A 20,550-nucleotide genomic window follows, 5' to 3' on the forward strand; every position below is an offset into this window, starting at 1 on the left:
TCATAAAGATGGATATTCCATTACCCTTATATTGCTTTTTTTAATTTTACAAAATAATGTGGAACAAAAAGCAATATTTCAGTCCAAAATAATGGGTTTTCCCTGTTTCTTTAGTTTGTAACCAAAAATATCTAGAACCTATCTTATAAGTACTGTATGCTTCCAAACCAACAACGTAAAGCCCAAGTTTCATAATGATTTCAAAGAAATGTGATGCTGCTAAGACTATAAAATTTTTGCAGAGAGAGTAGTGTAATGTTTATATGACCAGATGTTGAAAATATGCTGCTAGCTTCTTAGCTAGTGGACTTACTTACAAATCTTCAATAATGACCTATACATTGTTTAGTGGAGCACCCAAAGTTAAACAGAAGTATAATATATAAATATTTTTATAAGACATATGACATAAGGCATTTTAAAAACACATATTTACTGGCACTGTTAATATTTTACTCTGGTAATGTGAGACCAAACTCCCCGAACTTCATTTCCCATTCAGACTTCTATATAGCAAGCTATTGTTGATTTCCTAATTTTGTTGGGTGGAGGAGAAATTCCTTGTGGAACATAACATGTTTTTGTACCTTGGATTCTTTTATATTATAACGAGGTGTAGAGTATATTCAATTTGAAGTCTTACAAAATTAAATATGTGGCATGTTCTAAGGGCAAAGAAACTTGCCTTTGCCAAGGAGAAAGAAAAATACTTATACTTTATTGCTTTTTCATGCAAATCATTTCAGTATTAGGTTCAAAATGTGCAGAAGCAAGTTTGATGCAGAAATTTTATTCTGATTGAATCACTCAGCTGTTCATCTAAAGCAATGTTTCTCCACCTAGGAAGTTTTAAGAGGTATTTTCAGAATTCCCCAGCCAACATGCTGGCTGGGGAATTCTGGGAGTTGAAATCTATACCTCTTAAAGTCACTGAGGTTAAGAAACATTGATCTGAAGAATCTTTTGTGAAATCTGTGGCCTTGTTTGCAGAGAAGAAGCACCCCTTGCCAATGTCAATTAGCTTTGTTAATATTTGCTTTCATAACTCTACATTTATTTAGCATTTTTATTCCATGTTAGAATTGAGTTTTGAGATGTAACTTTGTCACTTCCATAATTTCCAATGCTTATTTTTCTTATATCTCATTGTATAACCATGTTTTATATCATTTTATATAACTGACTGGTTTGTGATTGCAGTTAATTAACTGTTCCTTCTGCTTTAAAGATTGTAGCCAAAGTGAACACGCAGATACCTGACATTTGACTTTTGTAAGTAGTTGACCAGTCTACTGGTACATGTTTGTACACCGAATATTATTGGAGTGGCAAGTTGTGTAAATGTTTTATGTCAAAGCATCAGCTGCCTATTTTAATACCATTTTAGAACCAAGCTCATTATCAAAATTAATATGACATTGTAATAATCAATCATAGCCTGAGACAAAGCGCCTGGGAAAACCTCATGTAGCAGGCAAACATTTAGAGAAAAATAATAGTGTTGTAGTTGGTCAGAGACTTACAGCCTGGTTTGATAAACAGACTCCATCCTCAATCCTCAGAAACCATCCTTGGTTATAGATAATCTTGGTTATCTTTGCCTTTAAGCCAAAAGACTCCAGGGCTAGCAGCAGGCTGCAGATTACAACTAAAGAATTCCTGATTTCACCTTTAAAATTTTCATATAGATTTTTTTTGTTCTGCAGTCTCTGAGTTACATTTTGTCTTTATTAAGGCAGTCAAACATTCCTAGGTTAGTTCTTTGGGAATCATGACAGTGGATGAAATGTGGCTCCTTTTCTAATTCATTGAAATACAGTTTACATTTTAAGTATACAAATGTGAGAATTTAGCTAATGACCAAAGTGTTGCCTTTGAGTACTTTTTAGAATAGACTAAAAAGCATTTATAAAAAATGAAAATAAAACCCTATATTAAATAGCTGCAGTGCTATATCCTACTACCCATGTGTAGACTCATTCAGACTTCCCACTGAGTTAATATGTATGGGTTTGCACTGCACTAAAGTATACTTTGCTGGTTTTGCCACATTTTGACATTCCATATGAATTCTTCTGAATTAGAACCTTGAATGATTCCATATTTGTTGACATTATTAATTTACAAATGTGTGAAAGCATTTGTGTTATACGATACTTTTGGACTGCCTTACAAATATTTTAACATTGCATACAACCAAACTAATGTAGGGTGGATTCTAAAGTAACTGTCACAACAGTGAAGGCAATGAGATTAGGAAATTAAAAGTATCAATCCTTGAATCTGGATTGGCAAACTATCTTCTTTATAAGTGTCAACTTCTAGATCTAGTCAACAGTGATGAATGGGTGATATTTTTGATTAAAAGAAGACATTTGGTATGACTAAATTCAACACTTGTTGTGTAGGCAGAATATTGCCCACTGATTGCTTTCTGTGTGTAGTTAAGACTCCAGCCTTTCCCCAAAGAATAACTGCATTGGAGATGATGTAGTCAGGTGGAATTAGTTTAAAATTTTGAAAGCTGGAAGAAAAGGCTTGATATGTTTTTCAGGCTACAGTGTCTACATAATTTGCATTAATGCAAGGAAACTTTTTCTTATAATTCTATCCACTCCTTTGCTTTGAGAATAATGTTTTAATTAGTGTTCCAAATGTCAAAAGATGCCTGTGTAATTAAGTATCTTGAATGAGATGCAATTACAGAGGAGGGTAACCTTTGTTCAAAGGTGCTTGGAAAAGCATTGGTTCTTTTTCTTTAGAAGGTGTATTTTGAGCAGCCTTATGTCAGGAAAACAACATATGGATGTGTGACTAATTTTGCTGATTAACTGTGAAATTAAGGGTGGAAATACTTTACAAATGCACTGCCTCCCACTGCACGCACTGAAAAATCAATGTGAAAATAGTAATAGAAAAAGACATATTGAATTACTGACATTGAGATATTTACTTTGAGTCTCTTTCAAGAGAGCAAAAAAGTCTCCATAAAAATTTCCTGATTGTACTGTTGTGCTTTAAAAAAGCTATTGACTGTAAAGTAATTTAAATTTCAACACAATTTTAATTGAAATAAAAGTAAAAACACTAAAAACTTTTCCAATTTACTTTGGGTAGTAGTATTTCTAACAAACGAGCATTTTAAAAATTCCGCCTGACCTGTTACAAGCCAATAACACTTTATTTTCTTTCCATAGACTAGACCTGCATTTCTTCAAAAGTCTTTTGAAGCACAGGGTTTTAAAGAGATCCTAATGTATAATTTCTGCCTGATCACTCTTACCACTTAATTTTTATTTCTTTATTATTTCTTTGTTGGATGATGTAATGTACTTTTGCAAAAGTGACCACTGCTTTATTTCCCATAACAGAACGTGCATTTTATGAGCTAAATTCAGGGATGGGCTGCTGGGGGTTCGGAGGGGTTTGGGAGAACCTCTAGCTAAAATTCTGTGCAGTTCAGAGAACCCTCAAATCCCACTCCTGGCTGGCCCCACCAGCCCTCCCTGCTCTTTCCAGGAGTCCCCATGCAGCCTGTTTTGGATGCAGGTAAGTGCAGAGCCTGCGCAGCGGCTCAGGGAGGGTGAAAAACAGGCCTACTGGATGTCCAGGAAGACTGGAAACAGGCCCTTTTCTGGTCTCCAGAAGGCCTCCAGAGCCTGGGGAGGCCACTTTCACCCTCCTGGAGGCTTGAGGAAAGTCTCCGGAGCCTGGGGAAGGTAAAAATGCCCCCCCCCCGCCATGGTGCAGGAGGAGCCCTGCTGCCATGGTCTAGGACTAGGCCATGTCCACGCCCACCCAGTAACCAGGCAGAGAACTCCTTGCTAAAAATTTTGAAACCCACCCCTGACTAAATTCCCATTTAGAATTTGTAGTGTAACAAGAGTTCAGTTACAAACTTTTCAATAGGTGTCAAGTTTGTTTTCTGGAACTTAGTGCTAAAAGATTCCTTTATTCAGCTTTTATTCTTGCTTTGAAACCATCAGGGTTTTTTTTGTTGTTGTTCAGAAATGAAGTATTCAGACAAAAACAGTCCCTTTCCTCCAGTTTCAGCCACTCTGGCAGGGATATGTGTTAATAAAATTATGATGATTTCAGCATTTGCCTTTGTACATTAATTGCAGGATCATTTTGCATGGAAATGTTTTAACCATTTCCCTGAACATACTCTGCTAAAGATCATTTTTTACAAAATATATGAAAGATTCATTTGAAGAAAACAGGCAGAATAAAATATTGTTCAGGAAAGAAATGCCAATTTCACTTTAGTATTTTGGAAGGATGTGTTTATTTAGACACTTGCTAACTAATCTGTCTCTGTGATATTCTATCTGAAGTAAAGACTGATACTAGTATTCCATTTGACCTTTTAAAAGGAAATGTAATTTCACTTTATGATCATTGGCTGCCGGACTTTTTATCATATTATGTTTTGCATGCCAAAAATGCCTCCAACATGTTAGATTCCAATTCCTAATTTCTCCGATGTGAAAAGGACACATGTTGTCTCCAGTGGTAGCTCCAGAGTTGACTCAAGACACATTGTCATCACAGAGCAACACCCTGGGACGGATCAATGTCTCTGCAACTGCCTGGGGAAAAAAAAAGACATTGACAGGCAGGTTCCAGAGTTAGGCATATCCAATTGCTCAGAGGATTGTTATTGGAGTGGCTCCAAAGAACAACAGAGTCCTTCTGTGGTTTTCTGCTAGTACGTTCAAGTCATTGCAATATTCTACACCATGTTACTCCCACCAGTAATCTCTGAAGTGATAAAACTGGAATGGTAAACCAACTTTAGTGGTTAGATTTGTTAAGCTTTCTATTACTGGAAAAAAGGATACAATTTTATCTAGTATTATTTCTATTACAAATTTATGCTTAATTCTTTTATTGTAAGCTGCCTTAGTAAAGCTTCTTCTAAAACTGAAGGGGAGGAATTAATACGATATTTGTGCTTGGACTCTAAATGAAATTCTTACATTGGTAATTTACAATTCGCACATTTCCATTTGACTACAGTCTCACTTGAAGCATTAGGACTTGTTCCAGAATCTAGGTAATTCCTCTAACAGAAAAAAGCTTTTAGTTTTCTTCACTTACCTGTGAATATATGTAAGAAAGAGAGAAGCAGAGTCAGAACTTCTGTAAAATTGGTTAGTGGGTTGCTTAGATTTAAGCTTGGAACGTTCCAAATGTTGAATTAGCACTGTTTTGACCATGGGGGCAAGCACAGCAGGTATAAGTGTTGTGTTTGTGCGTATTAACTTTCAGGCTACAACAGTTCTCCAAGTCCCAGTTAGACAGATAATAAATAATGGTCTAACTCAGGGGTCACCAACCTTTCCGACCTCAAGGACCACTAAATTCATAATTTTAAATTCCACAGATCGCTAATATGATTTTTTTTAAAAAGGTAAATAGTATTTAGTGCAATATAAAAAATGCAAATAATTTTTATCCAGACTATCAAAGTTTTCTCATGGACCACTGGTTGGTGACCACTGGTCTAACTACTCTAAAATAATTCCTAACTCATTTGCATCTCAACTTTGTAACTGAATGCCTATTATATACCATGGTTTAACCATAGTTTGAATAAACCATGATCTGCTGGTTCACAAATGGTAAACCAAAAGAAAACAAACCAATGTTTGTATGGTATATGAATTAGGGCAATATCTTACCTTAGATATACTCTACCATAGTCCTTTCTCTAGTCTATAAGAATATACATCCTTGGCTTATGACCAAAATTGAGCCCAAATTTTAATTACTAAGCAAGACAGTTATGTGAGTTTTGCTCTAATTCACATCCTTTCTTGCCACACTAAGTGAATCACTGTAGTGAAGTCTGCAGCACAGTTGTTAAGTGAATCTGGCTCCCCCCATTGTTTTGCATGTCAGAAAGTTCACAAAAGGTGATCACGTGATCACAGGACACTGCAATCATTGTGAATATATGCCAATTGCCAAGCGTCCAAATTCTAATCATGTGACCATGGCGATGATACAATGGTCATAAGTGTGAAAAATGGTCATAAGTTATTTTTTTCAGTGCTGTAACTTTGAATGGTCACTACAAGAATGGTTGTAAGTTGAGGACTACCTGTAAACATTTATGAAAAGGGAAAAAAAGCTTTATTCAGGGACATTAAATTGCATGTTTTAAAAGTGCAAAGTAATTGAGATTTGAATATTATCATACAACAAATTCTAGAAACTGCCATCTGAGAAAATAATAATGAAATGCTTTAAGATTCAATAGTTTAGGGTGTTTTTTTTAATGTTACTTTGCATTCAAGTTTAAAAGCTGCTGTTGTAAAAAAACCTGTTAAATGTTTGGCTAGCAAATAAGTAGATGTACATAATAGTCCTCAACTTACGACCACAATTCAGCCCAAAATTTATATTGTTACGTGAGAAATTTGTTAAGTGAGTTTTGCCCTACTTTACAACTTTTCTTGCCACATTTGTTAAGTGAATCATTGCAGTTGTAACACGGTTGTTAAGTGAGTTTGGTTTCCCCACTGACTTTGTCAGAAAGTCACAAAAGGTGATCATGCGACTCTGTGAGACTGCAATCGTCATAAACGTGGGTCAGTTGTCAAGCATCCAAATGTAAATCATGTGACTGTGGGGATAGTAGTCATAAGTGTGAGAACCGGCCATAAGTCACTTTTTTCAATGTTGTTGTAACTGCAGTCACTAAGTAAACTGTTGTAAATTGAGGACTACCTGTAGTTTCTACTCACACTTCAACCAATGAATCTGAATGCACATCCTTCCACTATAGAATTCAATTCTAATATCAGTTATTTATCCAAATTTATTTGTTGCCCAACTCCCAACAGATCCAGTTAACCCATCAATCCCTGCAATCACTTGCAGAAGGCGAAGAGTGGATTAAATCAATTCTCTTCCTACTGTATGAACTGAACAATCATTTAAGCATGGGTCTTTCTACTCATGATTTTTTTTTTCAAAACACCACGGCTGGATTGTATGGAAGAAAATTATGCATGTGTGATATTTCGGGCAGGAAAAGGGGTGCATACGATTAATTTCATATATCTTATTCTCTATCCAAGCTTAGAGTAGGACAAGGGATAAAGGAGAGTAAAAAAGTATAGTCTACATTGCTATTTATTTGTAAATCAAATTTGCAGTCTCCCCACAGCTCATAGTGAAGCAGTTGCAGTTGAGCACAGCAAGCAGCCAGCAGACTGAGAAGGCTTTTTTTTAGGATATAGAGAAGGGGGCACAAGTTAATTGAAGGGGTGGTGGTGGAAGGAGCCCAGCTGAAATTTCCTTTGACAGAGGACTTCGTATGTCTGAGTTCCCGCTGCTGGTAAAGGCACAGAAATAAGTAAAGACGCTGATTTCAGAAATGTAAGTCAAGGAAAGGCAACAGTTCGCTCGCCTCAACCCGCCAGGGCGCTTATTCCAGAGTTTAAAACGGTTCTACAAAGCAGGTCGCGGGTGGCGCACTGGCGCTAAGAAGGGCAGGTGACGTCGGTGTTCCTCTGGCTCCTGTCGTCCTCGGCCCGGGAAGTGCTTCGCCTGGTCACCGACAAGGTGTAGGGGTGGGGCCTGAGAACCAGCCCCTGCTCGCAGTCCACCTTTATCTCTTCGGCTGGGTTGGCCGTCAGGTCGCACTGGTGCAAAAGGATGGCCATGAAGAGGAAGAGCTGCAGCTTGGCGAGCTGATCCCCGATGCAGCGCCTTTTGCCCATCGAGAAGATCAGGACGCGGCAAGCGAGGTCCCGGTCGAAAGTCTCCTGCTGGACGTCCAAGAACCGGGTCGGGTCAAAAATGTGCGGGTCTTTCCAGCGGGCCCGATCGTGGTTGACGGACCATTGGTTGACGAAGATCACGGTGCCCTCGGGGATGTGGAAGCCGCCCAGGCACACCTCGGCGGTGGTGGCGTGCGGGATGGTGACGGGAACTAAACTGCAATAGCGCAGCGTCTCGTAGAGGAAGGCTTCCAGGCGAGGCAGGGAGGCGCGATCGTCGGCCGTCGGAAGCCGATCGCGACCCACCACGCGGTCCAGGTCGGCCTGCAACTGCTTTCGCAGCTGTGGGTGTTTCAGAAGCAGCAGCACCAGCCAAGCCAGAGCAGCCGACGTGGTGTCCTGACCGGCGCCGAAGAGATCGGTCAGCGTGCTTTCCGCGTAGTCCCCGAGGGGCCCTTCTTTGCCCCCGGGGCCGTGCTCCATCAGGCCCAGGATGGCGTCGCTAATGTGACGGGGAGAGGAGCCCGGCTGGAAAGTCAGCCGGTGCTGCGCCACCTTGGCGCGCACGAACTCCAGCATTTCCAGGTTGATAGCCTGGAAGTCGCGGAAGACGCTGCGCACCGGGTTGGGAAAGTAGAGCAGCCAGGGCAGCACGTCCACCAAGCTGCCCGCCGCCACCGTCTGCCCGAAGCGGTCGTTCCTGTTCAGCAGCGCGCGGAACTCGCCGTCGGTGTGGCTGTAGCGCTGCCCGAAGCAAAGGGCGCACATCACGTTGGCGTTGGCCACGGCCAGCAGCGACAGCGGGTTGACGTAAACGCCGCCCTGGCTGAGCTTCGCCAGCCCGTCGATGAGCTCCTGCGCTTCGGCCATCACGTGCTGCTCGAAGAGTCGCTTGCTGTGCGCGTTGGCCGTCGAGAAAGCGCGCAGTGTGGCCTGCGCCACCCGTCGCTGCGCTCGCCAGCGCTCCGTGTAGCGCCCGAAAGCCACGCTCTTCCCGCCGGAGACCATCCGGAAAGAGGGGAAATCGGGTCTGCCCGCGAAGGGCCCGCCTAGCTGCACTAGCGCCTGCCGGATGGTCGCCTCGCCGTTGAGCACCACGATGGAGCGTAAGCCCAGGCGGAGTTGGAAGACGTCGCCGTAGCGCTCGGCCAGCTTGCAAAAGGTGAGGTGGGGCAGGCGACCCAGCTGCAGGGCGTTGCCGACCAGCGGCCACCCGACGGGACCGGGAAGACGCTTCCCCGGAGCCGCGGAGCGCTTGCGCTCCCAGAAGTACAGCAGGAGGGCGCAAGAAAGCAGCAACGCCGGCTGCAAGGCGCTCTGGAAGACTGCTGCCAGCTCCCCGCCCCGTCTGTCCTCGCTTTGCACCATCATTGTGGCCCCTTCGGTTTCTAAGGGGGAGAGGAACGGTCGGCTGCCGCCTTTCCTTCTCTGCGCCCGAGATGCCTGTGGGGGAAAAGCAACGACTCTCAGACGGAGGGCACGGGCCCTCCTTTTGCCCCCCGGCTTTTGCTCTAACGGGGATGGTCCGTCGCGATTTTATAAGCCGTCTAAGGGGGTGTGTGCCGAGGCGAGCCGGTCTCCCTCCTCTTCCTCCTTCTCCCGCTCCTCTCCCCCTTTTCTGATGGTCCCAAAGTCCCCTGTGTGCAGCCATGCCCTGCTTCCCTTCCAGAGAGAATAGCAAGAGCAGGCCGAACCAGCACGTCAGGAATGCCTGCAGCTTTCCAAAGCCCGCTTCCTGCCAGACAGGCCTCATCCCCGCAGCAAGAGCGAAGGGCAGGCGGGAGTGGCTGGACGCTGCCAGGCATCTTTGGCTGCCTTGGAAGGCTGTTGTTTTCCTGGCTGGAGGGAAACAGAGCAATGACCAAAACCAGCAAAGGAAGAAGAGGACTTGAAGCTTTGCCTACAAGCCAAGAGCCATTGCTTTGCTGCTGAAATTTCCTGTGGGTTTTTTTTTGTTTTTTTTTTGATTGGCAGCCTCATTTTTCCTCTCTATGAAATGGGATGCAAGTACACTAAGCAGACCTGTATACCGGCTAGACCAGGTAAACCTAATATAAACCAGATCCTGTTGGGCTTCCTTGGGCAGATGGTTGGCCACTGTGAGAACAGACTATATTCTTATTAATTATTTACCACATGACACAGTATTATAGAGGTAAATCTCTACTTATAACATGACCATTTTCCACACTTAGGACCATTGTGGCATCCCTGTGGTCACGTGATCAAAATTCAGGCAACTGACTCATATTTATGACAGATGCCATAAATTCTAACCTTCTAACAAGCAAAATCAAGGGGAAAGCAGATTCACTTAACACTCATCTAACTAATTTAACAACTTCAGTGATTCACCTAACAATTGTGGCAAGAAAGGTCACAAAATGGGGCAAAACTCACTTAACAAATGTCTTGCTTAGCAATAGAATTGTTGGTCTCGTGATAATAAGTCGAGGACTACCTGTATATTAATGAGATGGGTGGGTGGAGGTAGCCACAGTATTCTCTTTTTCTTCTCAGTGTTTACACTGAGCAGAGTCCTCTATTTTTTTTCCAGATCAATGAAACCCATTCGTTGTAATAAAATATGCAACTTTGATTGCAACATTGACTGATTGGCTAGTTGTCTGAAGTTGTGGGTCGAGAGAGAGTGTCTGGCCCAAAGTCACTCTTCCAGTTTTCATGACTAAGGTTGGATTAGAACTCACAGTCTCCTGATTTCTAGCCTGTGCCTTAATCACTGCACCAAACTAGATGTCTAAGAGCCCATTTCCCTATCATTCAAATTGTAAGTGCCTTGGTATCTCCATCAGTCCTCCCCAACTTGTGCTGTAATTCCCATAATTCCTTACCAAAATAGTTGGGAAGTAGCAGGTTGGGAAAGTTATCCAAGTATTTTGTTTTTGCTAAAATGTCCTGAGGGTTTTCTTCCAAATGATTAGAGATGAATGATCCTATGCTGTATGTAAATGAATTAATTATATATGTCATTGAAACATCTTTTCAAAAAGGAATAGCAACCCAGAGAGGGCATTTTTAAATACCAAAGTGTGAGTAACATCGTTTTGCCCTCTGCCATCTATTATTTTTATGTCCACAGTACCCGTCAAATTTCCAGATAAAGTTAGAAGGGAAGACCATCTTCTGAGTTGCTCTCAAAGTTTTCACTGAAGTGAAGATGCATGAAATGAAAATTTGAGTAAAAAAAAAAACAGTCTGTGTTAAGATATTAGGCTAGAAATCTCCTGAGTTATGGTCCTGCCTTAGGCATGAAGCCAGCTGGGAGATTTTGTGCCAGTCACTCTCATCCTTAGGAAGTAGGCAGTGGCAAACTACTTTTGAAAATACTGTGAAGAAAACTGCAGACAAGTGTCAAAGGCACCAGGGAATAAATAAATGAATAAATAAAGGCATGAGTCAGCAAAGCAATTGTTGGAGGTCAAGCAACATATAAGTCAGTGGTGGGATTCAAAATATTTTAATACCGGTTCTGTGGGTGAGGCTTGGTGGGCGTAGCATGGCTTGGTGGGCGTGGCAGGGGAAGGATACTGTAAAATATCCATTCCCTCCCCACTCCAGGGGAAGATTACTGCAAAATCCCCATTTCCTCCCAATCAGCTGGGACTCTGGAGGTAGAGATGGGGTGGGGCAATCAGAGGTGGAATTTACCAGTTCTTCAAACCACTCAAAATTTCTGCTATTGGTTCTCCAGAACTGATCAGAACCTGCTGAATACCACCTCTGACACAAGTATAATATAAATAAATAAAGCAAAACACTACAGGTCAGGTGGAAGATAGATGCTGTTACTCCATAGAGTGCAGAATTGACAACAAAATTTTCTGCAAATCCTTGTGATTACTGTTACTGTCTAAAATGGGGTGTTGCAGTTTAATATTTTACAGCTTCTGATAGTTTCCAATCATTTCCTTCTCCTAACCTTCCTCACAAGAAAAGAAATAATGTTATTTGATAATTGCCTGCCAGTGCTATAACTTGTTGATCCCAGATGTCTTGCCAAGTGGAGACGATTGCTCAAGTGTTCTGATAGGCTTGTTTTTGGCAGAGTAATTACAGACAAGCAGTGTTTGTGTAGATTTCTGAGAATTCGGTGGTTTTTTTGTTCTTTAAAGCAGGATTTATGGCTAAAACAAAAGTATGATTCATATAATACTTGCTTGATTTTTTTTAAAGGGAGACTATGCTTTATTACTAGATGTGTGTATAATTTGAAGATGTGCCTGATAATTTTTTTAAGGGCTTGCTATGCTGATCTTCATTTCTTCACTGTTGAGTTGAATTGCTCTCCTAGCCATCACCAAATCAGCAAAAAATACATGGGCATGACAATTGCTGTTCTCTTTGCCATTTTGCCCCTTTTATTATTTCAAGCCACTGCTTGTCACTTGACTTCTTTCTATAAGCTTCTACGGTTTCATGGACATCAATAGATTGCATACATGGAGGCTGCCTTTGGAGATTGTTGGACTAAAAAGGTAAACACGATTGCAGGTAGTCCTCGTTTAACAACCACAACTGAAACCAACAACTCAAGTTAAACAGTGCAATAATTAAGTGAAATTGCAACTATGCTTATGATCTTCAGCTTTGTTTTACTTTACAGACCTGTGAATTTTTTCCTTGAGGGAGGAGTGGTTTTGCTGCCTCTGAAGGAGCCTTAGTGCACCCCCTTCTCAAGGGATCATTGTTTGACCTAGCTAATCTAACTAATCTGGCCAGTTTCTATCCAGTCTCCAACCTTCCCTTTCTGAGGAACGTTGCAGAGAAAGTGGTTCAGAGGATCTTGGATGAAGCAGATTATCTGGAACTCTCAGTCAGAATTCAGGCCAGAGTATGGAGCTGAGATAACATTGATCATGTTCTTAGATGAGCTCTCTCAGGAGTGGGATGGACAAGTACATCCATCCTTAGTATTCTGTAATTGATTTTATTATTGTTCACCAGTCAGACTCATCTTTTTGAGGTAGGCAGCCATGTAACTTGAATAAACGAAAAAATAAATAAAAAATAATGGGGAAGGGATAAAGTAAGATGATAGAGAAGAGCAGAGCAGAGCTGTGGTGGCGCAGTGGTTAGAATTCCGTATTGCAGGCTAATTCTGATGACTGCCGATTGCCGGCAGTTCGAATCTCACCTCAGCCTCCCTCCTTCCAAGGTCAGTAAAATGAGGACCCAGATTGTTGGGGGCAATATGCTGATTCTGTAAACCACTTAGGGCTGTAGAACACTGTGAAGTGGTACATACACTAAGTCTAAGTGCTATTGCTATATAGGCAACTTTATGGGGTCATACCATTAAAATGTGTTGCTTGTACTGTTGTTCAGTACAATGGGAAACCCCCTTACTCTGCATTTAATAAAGCATATTGTGGTATCCTAGCCTTCTCAAACAGATCTGTCTTCCCAATTTATGAACTCCCATAATCTCAGCTAACATGGCACCCGCTCTTGGAAGATTACTTTAAAAAACTATCACAGATTAACTATGGGATAACTTTTAATAATGACCTTTATGCAGGAGCATTGGAGTGCGGGTGGCAGGGAGCCAAGATGCTGGATGTAAGTTGTGTCTATGAGATTAAATTCGGAGGCAAGAATGCTGTGTAGACCAATATGAATCCCTGGAAAAAAGCTGGGATATAAATCTAATAAGTACATATCCCTTGAGGAGATATCTTTTATCACAGGTAAGCAGTTTTTAAACTTGTCAATCTTTTCAGAATCCTGAGATCACTAGATAGTTCTAAATGAAAAACAGTAGATAAGGGTGAGTCAGAAGCAAAAGACTACTTTTTAAAATCTACCACATCTCACAGATCATAAATTAAATGAGGGAATCTGCATATATACATCTATGATAGTTCAGGGGTTCAACTATAAAGTTAACAGGCAGGGATGCAGAAACACTTAGTCAAAAGCAACCACTACATATTTGAGAAACATTGAGGAAATAGTGTTATGTATAAGACCAGTCATTGGAGGGAGAACTTTGTAGTATTTGTATTTTTACTTATTACTATTATTTTGATATATACTGGGAGCTGAATTCCCTTGCAAGTCTATTGCAAATTGTATAGCAATCTTATCAGTATATCCTGATTTACTTTCTATTTGCTCTTAGATTGAAATATAAGGATAATATCGCTAGAAAAAGATCCCACAGTTATTGAAGTAAATATCTTAGTTATTAATACCTGGGACAGAGCTTCATGCTATCACGCTTGCCACATGACTGCGGAAATGTCTTCAGATAGCGCTGGCTCAATGGCGTTGAAACGGAGATGAGCAAATGAAGGCAAATATACATGTCCCAGAACAATGTTGCAAGTTCCAAACTAATCACTAGTTAACCTCTGTCCTGGTGAACGACCCAGATTGGATCTATGAGCACCTCCCCCTATAATTGGCAACGACTAGCTGAGTAAAATCCTCACGGGACTCATTATTAATACCTGATGTTACATGTAAAGAAGAAAAGGAATGAAAAATGTTTTACTGGACATAGAAAGATGAGGGGAACCGTTAAACATAAATCTGAAATCCTTTAACATGTATTTCATCACCAGCAAAGCAATAAAAGCAATGGTTGTACAGTACTAGAAACAGTACTGTGTACGTGGTGACCTCTCAGTGTGTTAGGTTACTTCGAAGAAAGGGGGCAGTTTTGGAGTTTAGTTCATCGTATCTGCAGAGCCCCAGGTAGATGAAGTTTGCATTAAAAGATGCAAATAATTTTTTTCAGTAATTACTATTGTTGGAGAAAGATGAAGACAAAACTGATTTCTGAAATAGATGTAAGGAACTTACAGCCACAGATTTTATTGAAACCCTATTATCCCACCCCATCACATTATTGTTTTTGCATTTTATAGAAAAGAGGAACTACTTCCATTCCAGCTTTAACCTCAGCCCACAAAAGGCTAAAATTGCCTAATCACCAAAAGGCCTCCTAAGCAGTCTGGAATTCAGTATTTTAGCCCTTAGCTTTCTACCAAGCTTGTGTACAATTCAAGCACAATTAATGGCTAAGTTGTTATAGAGATCTTCAGAATTAAGAACGTTGTATAAAGCAATTATACTGCTATTTCATATTTTGTTGTTCTGACATGCAGCAGATAAATAACTTTCTTATTTAAATTGCATTGCTGGTACTTGTTTGGTTTAATGAGAGTTTAATTTTTTGTTGGGTTTATCAAATTGTTTTATTAAATATTATTTGTAATGCTATTGTATACTATATGGATTCCTGCAGGAGTAATAATAGCTATTACATCTGAGAGATCCATCTATTCATTAATATTTTATCCCTATCCCATTCTGTTTGCCTTTTTCATCTTCCTATTGTGGACTTTTTACACCTAAGTCAAGTACTAACCTAAGTCTCTGGGTTTATGCCATTTAGGGATAGGATGTGTATGTTGGCATACAGTAAGCCAATTTTTTGTAATGGTTTTTAAGGTATCAAGCTGTGAGGTTCAGTCACTCTCTCTCATCCTTAGGAAAGAGGCAATGACAAACTACTTCCAAAAACCCCTGCCAACCAAAATGCAGGCATTTGTCCAGACAATCACCAGGAGTCAAGACTCAAGACAGACTCAAAGGCGCAAAAACAACGAAGGAGAAAAGCATGAAATACTAATAAATACATACATTATGTGATTGTGCAGAACTTTCAAAAAAGTTGCTCACCTTATGAACATAAGTTATTCTTTCCACCTGCTAAAAACAGTAAGTAAACATATTTGTTACTGGAGTGATGCCCATCATCTGGAAATGGTAAACGAAAACCATCACAGCATATTGGCCAGGGATTAGACTGGATAATGATTCTTGCTCTAAGTGTAATTATTGTTAGAATGCACATGGCTTTCTCTTAAAAAATACAAAAAGGTTGCATTTAATTATTATTAGTTGACAACTGTTGTGGCCTAGCAGGATGAGCTGCAGATGGACTCGGATAGCGAGGAACCATATGAGTCTGCCAGGGAAGATGTGGAGGACCCTGGGCAGGGTTCAGACTCAGAGCAGGGAGCAGAGGGGCTGGTTGGCCACCAGGAGGCGCCTGAGGCATGGAGCAGTGGGGAGGACTCAAGGCAGTTTGTTCCTGACGCCAGGCAAAGAAGGGTGGAGAAACGCAGCAGCTGCGGAGGCAGACTCATAAGAGATAATCAAGCCCAGGTAGTTGTGGCTTGGCCCCTCCCAAGAGAGTATATAAGTGAGAAATTGGGAGGGATCCTTTTGCAGGACACAACTGTTCGTAACAGTCTTGAGGAACTCTTGTCTTGTCTGTTTTGTATTTCCGTTCTGTTTGGTTTGGGTTGTTGCCAACCCTTCTTGCATGAGAGTGTTGTCTGGGCTTTCAGCCAACGGAGTTGTAATTCCTGTGATTAAAGAGTAGCAAATAGCCAAGCCTGTGTCTGCGTTACTCACAGGCCGGAGGGGGGGGGTGTCAGAACAAACAACTATATAAAAGAACCAGATTTATTTTCTAAAAATTGGAAAATCATGTGAAAATATATTACTGTATTCCTTGTTCTGGAATGGAAATTACTAATTGTATTCATAATAGGTTTGTGCTTATTTAATTTATGTTTATTACACAATTATCTGTAAATGCCCAGAATTTTTAGGCATATACAGAGTTATGTCAAGCAAGTTAGTACTCATCTTACCTGCTTGCTTCCTGATGTTTTCCCCCCTTTTTCAAATTAAACCCACAGAGCTTTTGTGGGTATTTGAGGTCCATGGGCTTCATATTGGAGGCAGCCAAAGAAACAGATAAATACATTAGTGTTTTCTAGGGACAAACAGTAGTATCCTCTTGATGTTTTGAATCTAATTTCTGTCAGCCCCAGTGAGCCTGGCCAGAAGCAGGGGATTATGGGAGTTCAAAGAAGAATCCCTGATTTTTGGTAAAATAGCAGAATATGAGCTGCTGTATTTATTTATGAATGCCCCTTAGCAGTGCCATTTTTCTTAGAGCATGTCACCCCTGACATTTTTACTATCGGAAGTGTAAGAAATCCTGCTTCATCTCTGAATATTGTTCATATTTGGAAAGTGCAGCACTGCTTATTTATGAGTTTTGCTTAGGACTAGCACTTAGTACTGCGTATTATAAGAGAGCTAAAATATTCTGTGGCGGCAAAAAATCAGGAGCCTGGTAATGCTTTTTGTGACTAACAAAGTTTATTAAAAGACATATGTTTACCAAAGCAAATATATATACAGAATGCTACAAGACTAGAAATTTATGAGGTCTGTCCTTTACCCACCATAGAATTTTGCTTTCTATGAGGTGCCAGCAAAATCAAATCTGAAATGCCTTACATAAAACCATAGATGGTATAAATGCTATGTTTTCATCATCCATCATGATGTCTAAATTTGCACATGCACAAAAAGATACTGTGTTCAATATTTTATACTATTCCAAAAATAAAAATCTAACTACGTGTAACAATTTTTCCTGTTTGTCCCTTTTTTTGTTTTGTTTCTTTATTTTAATGCTTTATGCCTTTTAACACAAAAAACTGGTTAAACACAAAAAAATATGTGACCAGACTCCTGATTTTTCATACTGGCCAAGTTTATTAACAAAATAGACTTCCTGTAAGGGTGTGAAGTTTCAGATGTACCAGAACAAGTTGCTATTCAATGAATCCAGACTAGTCTTGATGGCCAGTGTGGGTGGGCTGTTCTAAATTGTTGGAATTCAGTATATTTATTATCATTGTCCTTTCTTCAGTGTGTGTGTGTGTGTGTGTGTGTGTGTGTGTGTGTGTGTAAATACAAATTTTTCAAAGCCATGCTGGAATAATTTCAAAGGTTCCATATTATTCATGAATTAGGGAAAATTCTGAGACGTGCTATTTAACTGGCAGTACTTCTTGTGTACAAAGTTTCTTCATTTAATGGGATTGATGTAGGAAAATGTCATTTTAGGCATATTTATATAAATTTGAAACAATAGATGCATATTTTGTTTATTCAATGGTTTTTCCTTTTTTCCTACAAAGTTGCAAGCTTTGTTCACCAATGCTGTTAGTATTGATTGTAATTAAAATCTTTTAAGTTGACATTTGCTAGTTTGTACATCTGTTGGAATTTGTACTGAAAATAATTTAAGTAGCCCTGTTTATGCTACCTGCGTATAATTTTTTAAGATGTTAGTTGTAGTTAGTTTTAGTTTATTGGTCTTGTATGCCGCCCACTCCCGAAGGACTCCGGGCGGCTAACAATAAACAGGGGAAGGGGATAAATAGACAAAACAACAATTTAAAATACACAACATTCATAGTTACCGTGGGGCTGGAAACTTCGACAGCCCCCCGGCCTGCTGGAGCAGCCAGGACTTAGTGGCTTTGCGGAAGGCCGGGAGAGTAGTAAGGGTCCGGATCTCCACGGGGAGCTCGTTCCAGAGGGCTGGAGCTGCAACAGAGAAGGCTCTCCCCCGGGGGGGTCGCCAGCTGACATTGGCTGGCAGATGGAATCCGGAGAAGGCCTAGTCTGTGCGATCTGATCGGTCTTTGGGAGGTAATTGGCAGGAGGCGGTCTCTCAGGTACCCAGGTCCAATGCCATGTAGGGCTTTATAAGTAATGACTAGCACCTTGAAGCAAGTCCGGAGACCAATAGGTAGCTAGTGCAGCTCGCGGAGGATAGGTGTAACTTGGGTGTACCTGGGTGCACCCACGATCGCTCGCACGGGTGCGTTCTGGACTAACTGAAGTCTTCGGACACTCTTTAAGGGCAGCCCCATGTAGAGCGCGTTACAGTAATCCAGTCTTACTGGATTACTTACTTGCAGTCTTAATCCAATGTTATTGCCCAACGTATCCCCCTTTAAATTCAGAGAGATGGATTCCATTAACATAATGCTAAGTCACAATATGGTAGATAAATCACCATGGCTAAGTCATAACTATAATTTATAAGCCACAATATCTAAATTCACACATGTTGTTCTATATCTAAACAAGTTATGACTTACTGCACTGTGCAAACATGTGTAAAACTAGCTTTCTTACACTTCAACTGTAACATACGATTCCATTCAGAGAGGTGAAAATGGGAAAAATATGCAAAGTATGGAAAACATACAAGACCTGAAAGTTGTGAAGATGATCCAGAGAAATTTGAAGTTGGCCTGAAACTTTACTTCCAAATCTCACAGCGTGGCTCATTGGTCAATTTGTTAAAAGCTTATAAGATATGCAGTAAATCTTTTGCTGCCTGCTTGCAGCTGCAAAATCAGCAGGAGATCAGCAGTAGAAGAGGCCATACTTGTGTAGTGTTATTACTATGCTGGAAGGTTGTTTTTAGTTCAGTGAATCAAATTGTGCAGAATGACTAAACTTCATATGGATGAAGATGTGAAGCTTGTAAATACATTTTGACCAGTGGTGGGATTCAAAAAATGTTAACTACCAGTTCTGTGGATGTGGCATGGCTTGGTGGGTGTGGCTTGGTGGGCGTGGCAGGGGAAAGATATTATAAAATCTCCGTTCCCTCCCCACTCCAGGGGAAGGTTACTGCAAAATCCCCATTTCCTCCCAATCAGACGGGACTCGGGAGGTAGATAATAGATGGGGGCAGGGCCAGTCAAAGGTGGTATTTATCAGTTCTCCAAACTACTCAAAATTTCCACTACCAGTTCTCCAGAACTGGTCAGAACTTGCTGAATACAACCTCTTGTTTCTATTCTCCTGCCCCCCCCCCCCCCAATTCCCAATACTAGCTTTTCAGATTTTAGATTTGGAGAGAAGAGTCTGATGTAGGAATTCAAGCAGGTTGACTCCAGTCCATATGACAAGGTAGGTTGGACACCATACAAGAGAATTGAAAAGTTGTTTAGTGAAATATTATTTTCATTGTATGGAAGGAAAAAGGTTCTGGCCATTTTATACAGTGGATTGTGTAGAAAATGCTTGCTGTTCCATTTTTATCATTAAGATTCATGTACTATTTGCTTGCTTGTTTGCTAAGTTATAATGGATTGAGTTTGCACATGGCACTAAGCCCAAAATGTAGTTCTACTATTAGCTTGAGGCTATATTGAGTTATATGTGGAATTGTCAAAGGTTATACTCCCACAATGGATGAAGAATATGATCACCACTTAAACTTCTGCTAAAAAAAAGTATTTGGGGTCCATTTGCCTAAAGGGTGGGGTGTTCTGTGAGTTTCAAACAAGATGCTGGTTGGCCACCATAAACCATGGCTTAATAACCGAGCCTACAAATCTGTGGGTCTTCTCATTGATAACCAGGAACTTTGATTAGACAAAGAGAAGCTATGATATATAGAAGAATTCTTCACTTAGGATCAAAGGCATAAATCACATTTAGAATAGCATAACAGAGTTGAAGGGACCTTGGAGGTCTTCTAGTTCAACCCCCTGCTCAGGCAGGAACTATACTGGTACCATTTCAGACAAATGGTTGTCCAATCTTCTCTTAAAAACTTCCAATGTTGTAGCATTCACAACTTCTGGAGGCAAGTTGTCCCACTGATTAATTGTTCCAACTGACGGGAATTTTTTTCTTAGTTCTAGGTGGTTTATCTCCTTGACTAGTTGCTATCCATTTACAGAATCTCAGCACTAGTATCAAATGCAGTTAAATCTACAATGTGACTGAAGCTGCATACATATAATAACGTAAGAGGTCAATTGATTTGATTTAGACCAGGCACAGAGTTCTAGCAGTTTATTTTTCTAAAGAGCAAAAAAGGCTTTTGTTTATGGAGGGAGAACTCCAAGCAACACAGAGAAGTTAATTTTAGATTTTATAT

At 40.6% G+C, this 20,550-nt stretch overlaps 1 pseudogene; it reads right to left on the bottom strand.

Moving 5' to 3' along the window:
* Nucleotides 1–7,128: 7,128 nt before the first annotated feature.
* LOC106549947 (cytochrome P450 1B1 pseudogene) lies at nt 7,129–9,217 on the bottom strand (annotated as a pseudogene).
* Nucleotides 9,218–20,550: the final 11,333 nt, after the last annotated feature.

This window comes from Thamnophis sirtalis, unplaced genomic scaffold, assembly GCF_051295495.1.
Source record: "Thamnophis sirtalis isolate CommonGarterSnake01/CBP01778 unplaced genomic scaffold, rThaSir2_p1.2 scaffold_1, whole genome shotgun sequence".
NCBI classification, from domain to species: Eukaryota; Metazoa; Chordata; class Lepidosauria; order Squamata; family Natricidae; genus Thamnophis; species Thamnophis sirtalis.